Source organism: Bactrocera tryoni, chromosome 3 (genome assembly GCF_016617805.1).
Source record: "Bactrocera tryoni isolate S06 chromosome 3, CSIRO_BtryS06_freeze2, whole genome shotgun sequence".
Classification (NCBI taxonomy): domain Eukaryota; kingdom Metazoa; phylum Arthropoda; class Insecta; order Diptera; family Tephritidae; genus Bactrocera; species Bactrocera tryoni.
Window position 1 is genome coordinate 73,818,663 of NC_052501.1, and position 14,907 is coordinate 73,833,569.

The 14,907-nt window shown below is 30.9% G+C and overlaps 1 protein-coding gene across 2 annotated transcripts in view; it reads right to left on the minus strand.

Moving 5' to 3' along the window:
* The window catches only part of LOC120770542 (putative polypeptide N-acetylgalactosaminyltransferase 9), a 110,709-nt gene that overhangs the window by 22,145 nt on the left and 73,657 nt on the right, over nucleotides 1-14,907 (minus strand). The gene's annotated exons all lie outside the window — the stretch shown is intronic.

The window sequence follows — 14,907 nt, forward strand, 5'->3', positions numbered from 1 at the left end:
AAAATAAGTCCTTGTATGGAAAACTTTTTTATTTGATGAGATATCCTTACAAAATTTAGCATGCATTATTATTTCAGGCAGTAGTGTAAACTATGAACATATTCTTTAGAACAGGTCACTGTAGCATATAGCTGTCATATAAACTGAACGATGGGATTCAAGACCTTATATGGGAAACTGTTTTATTTGACTAAGTACCTTCACCAAATTTGGCATGGATTGTTGCCCAAAGTAACGGTATATTCTACGAAGAAATTGTTCAGATCGGACAACTATAACATATAGCTGCCCTATAAACCGACCGTTCTAAATGAAGTCCTTACATGGAAAACTTTTTCATATAACGAGATATCTTCACGAAATTTGAGATATGTTTTTCTCCAAAGCAACGGCACAACCTGCGATGAAATTGTTTTGATCCTACCACTATAGCATATAGCTGCCATACAAATTGACCCATCAGAATCAAGTCCGTGTGTGGAGAATGATGATTTTGTGAAGCTGCAGAGCAATCGAAGGTAACAGGTTTTCATAATTTTTTTTACAAAAAGTATATTTTTAGTTATCTGCCCAAATTCTTTCTATAAAAAAAATATTTTTTCTTCAGAAAATACTTCCGAAAACCCCATTTGTTTGCTTTTATTGCTACTACAAATCTACGTTTGTTTCCCCTTTGCTTAATCGCTTTCAACTATTTGTACAAATACAAATACGAAGTAGTAGCACTTTGTATAACGGTTCACTTGTCAGTGCTCGCAAATAGATTTAATTGTTTGATCTCAGCTGTGTAATTAAAAATGTATATGTAGACAGTATTTCCTAGTGTTTGGCATTTTAACCCAACACGCGCTCGATTAGTTAGAATTCCACACTAATGCAACTTGAAAGTGTGTACTTTCTGTCGATTGCTTAAACACACATACACACACATGCTTACTTAAATTTATACGAGTGTGTACTTTGCTTTATTTGAAATGTGTTTCGCATTTATTGCCGCCCTGTGAGGGCAACAGAGCGGCGTAGTAGTAGCAGAATAACGTAGAGAAATTGTGATTTCAAGTGAAGACATACAAATATAATATATGTATATACATATATGTATATCTACAAAAGTTTGCACGCTTTGAGCTATTAGTATGTGTACGTGTGTGCATGTGAGCTTGAAAATAAATTGAATCACATAAGCACATTTAATTTTTGTAATTGAAACAAAGCAACATTAAGTTAATTGCACTGACATGAACAGGCGAGCGAGTGCGTGAAAAGAAATTATGGGGCGCAAGTTTAATTGTGTGTGTTTGTGTTACGTGTCAGGGAATAATAGCGCGCAAGCACTGTTGCTGCGTTTGGCAGCATGAAATGCCTGATTGTGTTCATGCGAAAAAAAATCATTTTACAATTATGATTTTCCACGGAAACGGCAATTTTGCAAAAATATAAAAATGCTATAAAAATATAAAATTGATAAAATTGCTATAAAAAATATAAAATTGCTATAAAAATGTAATATTGTATGCAAAGAATAAATATTTTCATTAAATTGCTGTAATTGACACGTTTAAGTGCAAGTTGAGCGAAAGTTTTGCAAAAAACGTAGCCTATCCGCAGGCGCATTTTCATTTTATGCTGCTTGTGGCATGGAAATGTTATTGTTCTTAGAGATAACTGTCATTTTTTGAGTCTGAAAATAATACTAAATATTTTGAAAGCTAGATAAAAATAAATTAGTCGATATTTTTCTTCGGAAATGGCAAGTTTGCAGAAATATAAAATTGATAAAATTGCTATAAAAATGTAATAATGTATACAAGGAATAAATATTCGCATTAAATTGCTGCAATAATCACGATTAAGAGCTGTTTAAGCAATAGTTATACAAAAGACGTAGCCTATCCGCAGGCGCATAAGAATTTTTCGCTACTTCTGGTATGGAAATCTTATTATTGGTAGAAATAACTGACACTGTTTAGGTCTAAAAATTATACTTGATATTTTGAGAGTTAGATAACAGTAGATTAGCAGTCGCAAGAGCGTCTTAGCTAAGTAAAAACCTTAGAAATTTATGCTTATTTACTTTTGAAACAGACTAGTGCAGAAGTCTTTGAAAATTATGAAAAAAATGGAAATTCATAGTGTGTTGAAAACAAAAGATAAATTTACAAACATTAAACAAAATATTTTTTACAGGCGATCTGAGACCGGAAATGAAAGAGGAGGGCGTGCTTCAATTTTTAAGTGTTAAAAGTAATTTAACTCGATTTCCAGCAAAACTAGGAGTCGTACAGGCAAAAGTTATATGGCAATGTTGCAGCTAATGACAAGATATACCAGTATGATTTTTGTGTATAGACTTTTTTCATATAAGCTCAATATTTATGGAAAAAATTCAAAAAGATAATAACAATTAAATATTCAGCTCCGAGAGCGCTTAAAACAGCTCAAACACTCCTGTCGAAACAAAAAAACAAAATTTGACAAAATTTTTGTGTTTTTCGAAAAAAGAGTTGAATTTTACTCAAAGTTTTGGTCATTTCGAGTTTTGGTCAATTTAAAAAACTGGTACGTCATTACATAGAAAACTATATACAGAAAAGCAAAAATTTTTTTAGTAATCGAAAAATTTTAATTTGCATAGATAAATAGTTAAAAACCAAAAACTAGCAACTTTTTTGCGTAAAAACATTTTAGCTTTATACAAAAACCACTTTCCTTTGTGAAATATTTTCATTTCCTATTCAACAACCGTAATCTCTCTTGCAACTGTCATCCCATTCATATTTTGCATTTGTAATCTACAAACCGTTCGCATTTTTACGCTACAAATAACGCTGTCAGAGCGTGTGAAAAGTGGCGAATAATGCTGGAAACTAGGTGCCAGACAAGTGCGGCACTTGACCCCAAATGTCTCCTCTAAATGTCCACTTTGCACTGCTTTCCTGCTTTCCGTAGCCAGCTTTGCCTGGTCGTCAGCATTTCCGTAACGGATTTATTATTTGTGAAGAAACTTTAGCCGAAAAAAAGAGAGTGCGGCATACAAAAAGAGAGAGAGGGATAAAGAGAGGGCGTAGAATGGCAACAGCCAACAACGGCGGAAGCGTTTATTTGTGCATTGAAAATAATCTGACGTTTTGAGGGTGGAATAACAACGGCGCTTGTTTGCGCGAAAAATCGACAAAAATTGTCATGATTGTGAATATTTTTAGAGACGGGTATGCTTTTTATTTTGGTGAATATTTAGCAACTTAAAAATTTTTTTATTTTTTTTGGGTTGGATAGAAAAACTTTACCTTAAAGCTGGGCGAAGATTTCGTTATGATTTAAATAAAAAAAAACTTATATAAAAAAAATATTATTTTAAACATTAATCAAAAATACTGAATTTAAAAATAAACAAATAATTTTACAAATCTGCTAATTTAATTTCATAAAGTATTCAAATTAAAAAAAGATTAACTTAAAAAAACTGTGTAATTATAAAGTACTAATTCAAAAAAGAATATTTTAAATTTTGTTTTTATTAAAAAAATATTTTTTAATGTTAAACTCATAAAAAAATTATTTTTAATTTAAATTTTTTTAATTAATTAAAAAAAATTTTTTTTATTAAAAATTTTTTTAAAAAAAATTTTGTTTATTAAATTAATTTAATAATCCTGTAAAAATTTAACTTAATTTAGTAATGAATTCATATCAACTAATTAAGTCGTACTAAAATATTAATTTAAAAATTTATAAAAAAATTAAAAAAAAAATAATTATATAATTCCGAATGTTTTTAAATTTAATTTCATAAAAGGTTTAAGTTAGAAAAATCTGTAATATAAAAGTAAATTAGAAAAAATTTTTTCAATATTAATTTATTTTTTTAATTAAATTAATTCCAAACATTAAAAAATTTCCAAATTAATTTAGTAATGAATTTATATAGATCGGAAGAGCTAATACTAAAATATTAATTTAAAAAATTAATAAAAAAATATTAAATAAAAACACAAATAATTCTGAAAATTTTTAAAATTAATTCCATAAAAGATTTAAGTTTAAAAAATAATGTAACAATAAATTATTAATTTTAAAAATTGAAAAACAAAATGTGATATACAAAATCAATAAATAATTTCTAATATACTTCCATAAAATTTTTAAATCTAAAAAAATATAAATATGAAAAATGAATATAAAACATGAATACAAAAATTAATAAGAAAAACATTATTCAATAAAAATTATAAAAAATATTTTTTCATTTTTATTCCAAAAAAATATTTAAATTAAAAAAATATTACATATTACAAAGTAATAATTTAAAAACTGAAAAATATTAAAATTATACTAAACTTTTTGTAGCTTAATTTCATAAATAATTTAAAAAAGTATTAAATCTAAAATATTATTTAAAAAGACTTATAAAATAATTTTGTCAATAAAAAAATTAATTTACAAAACTTACTCTTTTTTTAAATTAATTTTAAAAAAATTTCAATTTCAAAAATTATATGAAAAATTCTATTTTAAAAAATTAACAAAAAAATTTAATTTGAAAAATTATTGAAAAAACTGTGACTCATAAAATTAATTTATGAAAGCTACTAAATATTTTTTCATTTATTTGTCTAAAATAATTTCGTTAAGGAAAAAATTAATTAATCTTTATTTATTTTAATTTTTTAATTTAATTCCAAAAAATTGAACTTCCAAAAATTATGTAATATTACAAATAACAATATCAAAAAAAAGATTTTGTTAAAAAAATATTAAAAAATTTTGTTCAAAAAATTAATGAATAAAAATAATTCAATATTTTTTCATTTAAAAAATTATCACAAAAAAATTAATTAAAAATATGAATATTCTTTGAACTGAAAAGTTTACAATTCTCTGTGTTATTGATCTTTTTATAACTGTTTACTTCAAAATCCGTGACAATTTTTCTGAAATTTTTTGTATTTGTTTTTTTTTTTTATTTCAGCTACTGGCTTTTGTGAGCATTGCAATCTTTTCAAATACTTCTGTTCCGTTTTAACCTTTGCATAAAAAGCCTTTGTCGTAAAAAATTGTTGCATACTTTTTTGCATCGACGACTGATAACTCACACGCTACGTTCATTTAAATTGCTAACAAACAAAAACAGAGAAAATAAACATTTTTTTCGACCATTCTACCTTTTTTTCTCTTCTTTTCCTATAAAGCTAGCTTGCTTATTGCCTGTTGCCATAGTCTGTGTCTCTGCAATCTTCACGTTACATATCTATGTCTGCGCATTCATTTATTCATTCCATTGAGTAGCTTTGTTTGTGTACACGCACACACACACAGACGCAAACACGAATAAACGAATGTTTGTGCATTAGTTTGGTGTTTTTGGCAGTTTGCAAATTGCTTTAGGATTTTGTTGGCAAATAGACAGCCAGTCAGCTAGTCAGTCACTCAGCTACACGCTCGAAAAAGCTGGCGCATTACTTTCTGTTATACTACAAGCGCCATTTTGAATGCCGAAAACTTCTAGAAAAAAAGTTCACTTTTTACTCAGTTCCATTTTTTCCTCACAGAGCTAACATAATTCTTTGTGAAAAGTTTTTTGTGCGGTAACTCTATGCCAACGGCCACACTATATACTCGGTCATTGCAGCTTTTAATACACGCTTACAATTTTTTTGTGGCTTGCTTGTGTTTTTCAACGAAATTTTCCGTCCTTTAGTCATACATGCAATCGCACTAATACTACTTGGGCTAACGATTGTCCAACGAGTTGGTGGAAAAAAGTGTGAGAAAAAATTGCTCTACTCACTCAATATCTCACTTGCTCTATGCATGAGTGATTTCTACCAAGCGTATTAGCAGCGCTGCGTTTATATCACGCCGACTTTGTGACTGGCAACTGTACATACACATGTATAAAAACATGGCTGGCAGGCGTTAGAGTGTCTTAATTTCGCATTCAAAACTCTTTGCAGAATACAAACAAAAATTTTTGTGGGTGTATATGTACGTATATATACTACTTCATATACATATATAGCTAGTACTTGAGTGCTCCCATTAGCCTTCATATATGATTTAGCGTTATTAGAATATATTTTATTGTTATGTCGGAAGGTTAGAAGGGGCGCCATGTACTCAAAATTACTCGAAATGCACGGGGTTAGTATAGGAGTTTAAATATACATACATATGTACATACATTTGTATGAGTATACCTGTGCCCATGTATGTATGTACATATGTATATGGAAACAATCAACTAATATATTTGCTTTCCGAAGTTCTCGTAACTCTCAGCTCAAGTTTGTAAGGCACTCAGCCAGATATGCCGTTTGGCCATTGTAATCTAGTACCTACCAATAAAAGTACTAAAGCGTGCTTAACAGCGTGTATGCTTTAACTAGTAGCTCTGCCATAACATAACATAACATAATGTAACATAACAAAATATAACATAACATAGCATAACATAACATAACATAACATAACATAACATAACATAACATAACATAACATAACATAACATAACATAACATAACAAACATAACATAACATTACATAACGTAACATAACTTAACTTAACATAACATAACATAACATAACATAACATAACATAACATAACTTAACTTAACATAACATAACTTAACATAACGTAACATAACATAACTTAACAGAACTTAACATAACATAACACAACATAACATAGCATACTATATCGAAGCATAATAAAACTATGGCATAAAATAGCATAACATATCCTAGACTAGCTTTACCCAGCTGCTTGAACCACCAGCACTAGCCTATACCTATCACCTATCACCTTATATTGATATGCCTGCCATCTGCCTGCCATCTGCCTGCATTGGCACACGTTTGCTCCATACATCCTTCACGCAATGACAGTTTCCGCCAGCTCAGAAAAGTATTAGCAAAGCAAAAACAAAAAAATACCAAAAGTGACTGGGACATAGCAGCTTTGTAAAGCCCTAAAAAATACAGCAAATTTATTCGTTTTCTCGATAGCCCTAGACAATTTACGGCATATTGATTGGCCAATTGAGGCGTGAAAATTTCTCGTAGCTACAGTGCGTTAAATAAATTGGTCGACGTACGTGTTGTGTGTATGAGTGGAAATTGTTTTTCCTTGCGATTGCACTTTTTTAAGTAGCGGCAAATGAAATACAAACGTGTCAGAGAGAGAGTGAGTTATGCGTTTGCTTTCAAGCAATTGCACAATTATTCGACGGTGGAAAAGGGTATAAGTAGGTATAAGCATTTAGCTAAGTTTTCCTCCACTCAGGGTGAAATTCTTAGATGAGTTTTAGCAACAAAATATTGGTAAGCTCTGATCGGAAATATTACGCATAGCTACTGTATGAAGTTACAACGAGATACTCATACTTTATCCCAGGCACATCCTTGAGTGTGGTGAGTAAACATCCTCCTTCAGGGTGGTGACTATTCACTCCGATCGTAAGCTAAAACTAAAGCTTTGGTAGTCTGGAATCCTCGCGCACTGTGATTCAATTCCATATTTTATTCTTATTTTCACATATTTTTGCAAATAACTAAAATAAAATATAAAATTAATACAACCTATCACAGAGGGGTCTACAGGACGAACTCATATTTATAACCAAGGATTGTTACAATAACAGCTCTCACAAAAAAGGAGAAATATAATAGTGCTCTACTCTAACAATAATATTAACACAAATTTCGATGCAAAAGTATGTGCGGAAAATATTGTTATCCTGGCCGAACTTTCTATCCTTGCTTTCGATCTGCTTTCTACGGTATTAAAGTTTAAAAAATTCAAAGCAAACTTTACTTAACGCTCGACTGCGCACCTGACCATAAATTCCATGCCGCAGCAACTAGCAAAACAGAAGAAGGTCATGCAAGGATTAGAAAAAATAGTAACAATATTATGAATACGTGGAAAAGAGAAATTACGTGCCTGATTTTTTTTTGTGATTCGATCAGTTCAATTTTAATGAAACGTAAAGTTTTAAAATTATAAATAAACATTTTTTATATTTTTTTTGAATTCCCATAGTTATTAGAATATTAAAATTTTGGAGCAATAGTGAAACATTAAAAATCAATCAAATAATTGGAACAAAATCATCTGAAAACCTATAAAGCTTTAAAGCTTTTTGTGACCACGGAAGCTCAATTTTGTTTACACACATATTTTATAAAAATTAAAGCTATCTATTAAAACCACATAAAACATCCTAAGCCCTTCAAAAGAAAGATTATTTGGATACTAAGTTTTAGAACTTTCGAAGTTTTCTTTGGTTTACACATAGTTTATCAAATAAAAATATAGTTCTAATCGACATAAAAAGTTCGGAAGCCTTTCGAAAAAATTGTCTGACATGGAGATTAGAGCTTTCGGGGACTACTCGCATACAAGCTAAATTTTTTTGAAGTCAAGTTTTTATAAATAATACATTAGCATTGATGTAACGTAAAAAAACCTAAGCTTTTGAAAAAAAAATAATTGAATACCAAAATTTAGAGCTTTTGGGGACTATGTAAGCTCAATTTTGTTTATATACAAAGTTAGCAAAAATTAAAAATATGCATTAATTACATGAAAAATATACGAAAACTTTCGAAAAAGATTATCTGAAAATCAAAAATTTAGAGCTTTCGGTCACTATAAAACTTAATTTTGTTTACACAAAAACTAAATAGAAATAAAAAATATGCCTCACGACAGCATAGAAATAATGCTTAGTTACATTTTTCGAAGAAAATTATCTGAAAAAGCCAAAATTTAGAGCTTTCGGGCACTATGAAAGCTTAATTTGATTTACAGAAAAAATTTATAGAAATTAAAAATATGTCTTCAAGACAGCATAGAAAAAATCATCAGTTGTAATTTTCGAAGAAAATTATCTGAAAACTATTATAAGATATGAAGCTTTCGACGACTATGAAAGCTCAATATTGTTTAAACGCAAAGTTTGTAAAAAGAATATGCTTAAAACAACATAACACATCCTAAGCCGTTCGAAAAAATGATAAAAAAAACAGATATAGAGCTTTGGGTGGCTATGAAAGCACAATTCTGTTTACACTTAAAGTTTATAAAAGTTAAAAATATGCTCGAAAATCACATATAAAAAAATCTTAGTTAAAACTTCAAAAAAAATTATACGAAAACGAAGATAGTGAGCTTTCGATGACTATGAAAGCCTTAATTATTTCACAAAAAGTTGATAAAAGTTAAAAATTTACACGAAAATCACAAATAAAATACCTTAGTTAAAATTTCCAAAAAAAAATTATCTTAAAACCGAGATTTAGAGCTTTCGGTAAACTTTTAAAATACAAAAGTAATAGAAAAATAGATTTGGAACTTAACATGATAATAAAAAGCTCCATAAAAGCGCTGCTATCAATAACTATACATATATCCCACAAATAATGCGATTTCATTATCTTACGTTAATTTTCAATTAAATTGTTTTATTGGTTTTTGTTAAAATATAAAAAAAGCCACACATAAAATTCGTACTTTGAAATACACGCCACAGCAATTTCGTGAAAAAGAATTGCTTCATTTCTCAACCAGATAATACCTTGTGACATATTACACTCAATTTGGAACGTGGAGCGCACCACAAAGTATATTGGTGAAATAGCTTAAAACTTTATTGACGCCATGAAAATTGACGCTGAAAAATACGCGCGACCTCAATGAAGTAGAAAAGAAATACGAGTGCAAAATATCTCAGGATTTTAAGCGCCTGCATTTCTTTCGCACGCATGACGGCTCTAAACTTTTATTGCACACTTGCAACTTTCACGCTGTTTAAACACTCGCTCGGAAGAGGAAATGAAAATACTTGGAAATAGTTGAGCGAGAAAGGCGTTAAATAGAGAGAGAGAGAGAGTGAAAAATAGAGGGAGTTGCAGCGTTGTATTTGCGCCAGAAATCAGCACACCTTTCGTAGTCGTGCACAAAAATTTATTTTCAGTTGTTTGAATAACTGGTTGCCATGCTTGTGTGCGTGCGTGTATTAGTGTGAAGCTTGCAATTTTCTTAGCATGTGGCAGTTGCCAATTTTTTTTTTCACTGAAAGACAGGACCTACCATATTGGCAACCAATGACGCTCCACAACACTTTTTTCACCCACAATTGCTGGAGGATCGTCATTCCCTCGCCGGTGCTCTCTAGGAGTATTTCGGTTTCTGTTTACTTTTTCAGCCACATTTTCGTTGTAGACCATTACTTTTTGTGCTGGGCGGGGTGCACATGCACAAACATTAGACTCGAGTGCACACTCTATGCATGTATGTATGTATGTGTGTGTGTATACCTGTAGTTTTTGTTTGCCAAGCTCGTAAATGTGTGCGCTGTCGTTTGCCTAACGCCAACATCCTTGGCTGGCATAATAATGTTTTCTTCTTCGTTTGCCGCATTTTGTATGCAAACTCACGCTGTCTATATAGCTGGTGCTTCCTTATAGCCTTCGACAACTTCAATATTTATGCTTCCTCTTGCCCCTCAACTACCAGCTAACATACAAGTATCTTCACCCTTCCTTCATATGCCTGCTCGTTAGTTTTTGTTGCTGACATTTCACTACTTTAACCTAGAGTATTGAGCACTAAATGAAATGTCCTTGAAGGTGTTGAAGTTAAACGCATTATTGCAGTGAGAAACTATATGCCGTTATAAGTTTATAATAGCATTTTACGTAATAACTTTATTAGCTTTTAAGCTCATTTTAAAATAAAGCTTTTGTTGTTCCACAAGGATGTTTTATTTGTTTAGTTTTCATGAATATAAGTTCATAAACTTCTCGAGAACACAATTGTAAATGTTGTAGCTTTAAAGCTAATAAGAAATATTAGCTTTTCGTCTTACTTCCTTCGTTTTTAGATTATCTTGGAAGAACTAAGTCAAACACAGTAAGTAGTGTAAGTTTTGATTTTATTCATTTGGAGAACAAGGTTAAACCCAGTTGACGACAAACGCATTAATTAAAAGTTTTGGCTCTTTGGCTTAAAAGATCGCTAAATAAGAAATACATTGGTCTATAGAGCTTTTGTATTCCACGTTGCACATTAGCATTATATACTAATTGAAAAGCTCTGGTAATATAGAGAAAGCTTTAACGAAATTGAATTTTTTAACGAAGTTGCATTCAAATTCGTTTCGCTTTTGTGTGGGTACAATGTTCGTTCTAAATACTGGGTATAAACAACACAGGGTTCCATATACACTTTAACATAATATATTAAATAAGCTCTGGTAACATAAGGGTACAAAAATTTAAAATTTAATAAAGATGGTATTTAGAGTTTTTCAGCATAATGTTTTTATGAAAGCTCCGGTAAACTGAAAGCTTTAATAAATTTTACGTTAAACACGCTTGGAGGCAAAGGTATTAATTAAATTTTAGAAGCTTTTTAAAGTTTCCTTTCTCTAACAAAATAAGCTTTAAAAGAAATACTCTGTTAGATAGAGCTCTCATGTGCAATGTGCATATTAGTAAAATATAATAAATGAAAGCCCTAGTATTATTATTGAAGCTTTAACAGATTTAGTTATTAACGAAGATCGTAGTTAGCTTTTACAGCATATAATTCTTATAAGCTCGAGGAATTCAAAGCTTGCATAAATTTGAGTTAAACCCACTTGAGGATAAAATCCTTAATTAGAAGTTTGATTTTTATATAAAGCATCTGAGCTTTGAAGTTTGTTGCTCTAGCAGAAAGCATCTTCACGTAAGAAATACGTGATAAATAAAACGTTTACGTTTCATCCATATTATTCCTAAAAGCTTTAGTAGTGTGAAAGCTTGAATGTTAATTTATGAATGAAAATGATATCTAAATCATTAGCAAAATATTTTTATGAAGCTCAGGAGGAGGTGAAAGCTTTAACAAATTTGAATGCATTAGCGAAAATAATTAGACAATGTCGTTAGGCTTATTAGAAGACTTTAGTTACAGTTAATAAAAAACAAAGTGCCTTTTATTGAAAGCTTTGTAGTTTAATACAACAAAAAGATTTTTTTATTGAAAGACTGAGCTAAAGAGCTTGAAAAGCTCTGCTTTTCTTTTCGACTTTTTTGAATGAAGTTTGAAGTTTGATTAACAGTAAATAAATAGCCGAGAAGCTTTTTTTCACAAGAAAAACTTTTAAGGTTTTCTTGTGTTGTTTTGTTAGACACTAATTTTAAGTTTTACGTTAAATAACATATTGAGAACTTCAAAAGCTTTCTTAGACCGATCTAAAAAAAAAATTATAAAAAATTGTGAGATTTCAAATCTAAAAGCATAATTTAAATTGTAGTTTTATTATTCAAACAATATTTCTAACAAAGAACCCAAAGCTTTTTCACTAAAGCTCTTTTAAAGACATAAAAAGTTTAAGTAATTTTTTTGGAAGATGTGCATATCCTTTATACAGAAGTACATGTCTGCTCCGGTGAGCAGACTTAGAGGCTCATGGGCCGCCCTTTTGACGCTACATCATTATATTTCGCATGCATCACGCGCCATATTTTAAGGAACACCTTATACCTCTTTTTTTATTATTTTTTTTCATTATCCTGCTTGTTTTATTATTCGTTGTTTTCCCGTTTACACAAGCGAAAAGTCAGGCTCGCATGCCAGTGTGGGCGTCTTAACGCTTTTGCGTCGTATATGTCGCGTCATATGGTTTGCGCCGCGCCCGTGAGTACTGGAGCGTATGCTGAGTAATTGATATGCATGGCGGCGCAAAATTGCGACCATGTAATTTATAACCACTAAAGCATACTTTAAATTTGTTCGAAAATCCAAACCGCTTAATGCAAATTGCGAGTTCATTCATAATAAAACTGGGGCTTACGCGGCAGATATGCCATTGCAATTTTACATTTTGACTTGACAGATTAATTTTAACGTTTTGTCGTTTTTTGGGGCTGCAAGAGTAAATGCTAACCGGTCAAATTGCATGAGGCTTAATATGCGAACATTTAATTTAGCGGATTTGTCGTAAGGCCAAGCCAGGCGTTGTGATTACGTGCTGACATGCGATGTTTGGGTGTGTATGTATTCGGTTTCTGGGGATTGAGTTGGTGGCACTGTTGCTTGCTATAGACGTATGTCATACTTTTAGGCGCAGATGCGTGAAATTCTGGCGGCGTGTTGTTGAAATAATAATGCACGGCTGGCGGAAAAGCTGCCTCCTTGAACTTCATATTTTTTGGCAACTCATGTTAATAAAATGAATTATAAACGGAAATTTGAATGGCTTTAATTTTGTCATCTGTTGTTGACAGTTTAACAAAGCTTCCGGACAAAGTATTTATGCTAATAACAATTCGTAAATAAATTTTATTCAAACTTTAAGTAATATTTCATTTGCGCTGCTTTTGGAGTAAATAGAATTGCTTATAAAAGTATAAATGTATAATTTTGGGTTTATAGGTTAAGTGCTATCCGCCAGCTTCGGAAGAGCATTTTACGCGAAATTTTTTAGCTCAAAACATAAAGAAAGTTCGTAAAGCAAACGGGGACATGACTAAACTTTGTTTACTACCGTATATAGTTCTCGCCATCTGGAAATCATAATAGCTTTGGTTTTGATACTTTTTATCGAAAGAAATCATATTTTTTTCGAATTTTAGCTGGTAAACTGCGATTTGTATCGACACTTTTCTTTAATAAAATGCATTTTTTCAGGTGGCTTAACGCTTGAACGAGTTCAGTAGAAAAATAATCCTTCAACTTATTAGTGCCCACCCTAATATGCCAACGAAATTTGCACAGTACCAAAATGCTTCCGATTTCAACTTTTCTTTCCAACAAAGGAAAGTGGCAAGCATAAAAGACAGTCGAAAAAATGAATAAATGCGAGCGATAAGAATTTATAAAGTTGACAGGGCAGAATATTACGAAATCCTCACAAAGCACTCAAAAGAAAGTTGTGCAAAATATTTATTTTGCAATTTTGAATTTTTAAATTATTTCTTGTTCTTAAGACATCAAAATTACACTTATAAAAAAATATATTTATGAATAGGAATGGAAGTGTATGTTGGAAGTGAAGTTGAATTTCAAATCATAGAAATTGATTATATTTTAATTTAAGAATCTACATCAACAAATTCTAGCTACAAGGAAGTTCTAAAATCTCACTTTGGTGTTCCTTTCTGGTACAAAAAATAAATGGGGTACAACAACAAAATATTTTTTAATGGTGCGAGTTTAAAAAGTTTTTTTAAAGGAATGATACGCTAAAAGTTGCTTTATTTTATCAGAAAATGTAAGCAAAGCTTTTGAAATAAATTAAAGTTTAATATTTCATGCTTTCTGGCCAAGCTTCACTATAGATTTGAAACCATATTTAAAATAGCTTTACTTGATTCTTGGCTATAACTTTTAAAATAATACCTAAAAATGTGGTGGAAAAATGTACAAAAATGCGTTCGGAAAATAGTCTTGAACTCTATAAAATGCAGTCAAACAGCTGTACTTTGGTAGTAGAAGTATTTGTTTGGGGCTGAGTTCAGGCCACCAAGGCTACCGAATGGCGAACTGTTGAGTTCCTAAGTAAACCGTATATATACAGCAGGTTAGCTGTGAATAACCAATAAGCAGCCACTGACCAAGAGTAATAGGTAAGGAGGGCTTGGCTTAAAATGTGACGCGGCTCTCCAATTGACGAGGTGAATAGATATCGTATCGAATAAATATCCCCAACCCTAAGGAGTTGCGGGGAACACCTACTCCAAGTGAGGATCAATAGATCGACGCTGGACGTTACCATGGAGGTCGTTATATAAAATTTTCAACTATTAATCTCGTAGGGTCGCAGTTAGCGGATAGCAAAAGCTAAGTACGTAAAGACGTAAGGCACAGCACAAACGGCTTAAAACAAAGAGAGCAAGCAACGAAGTTGGACCAC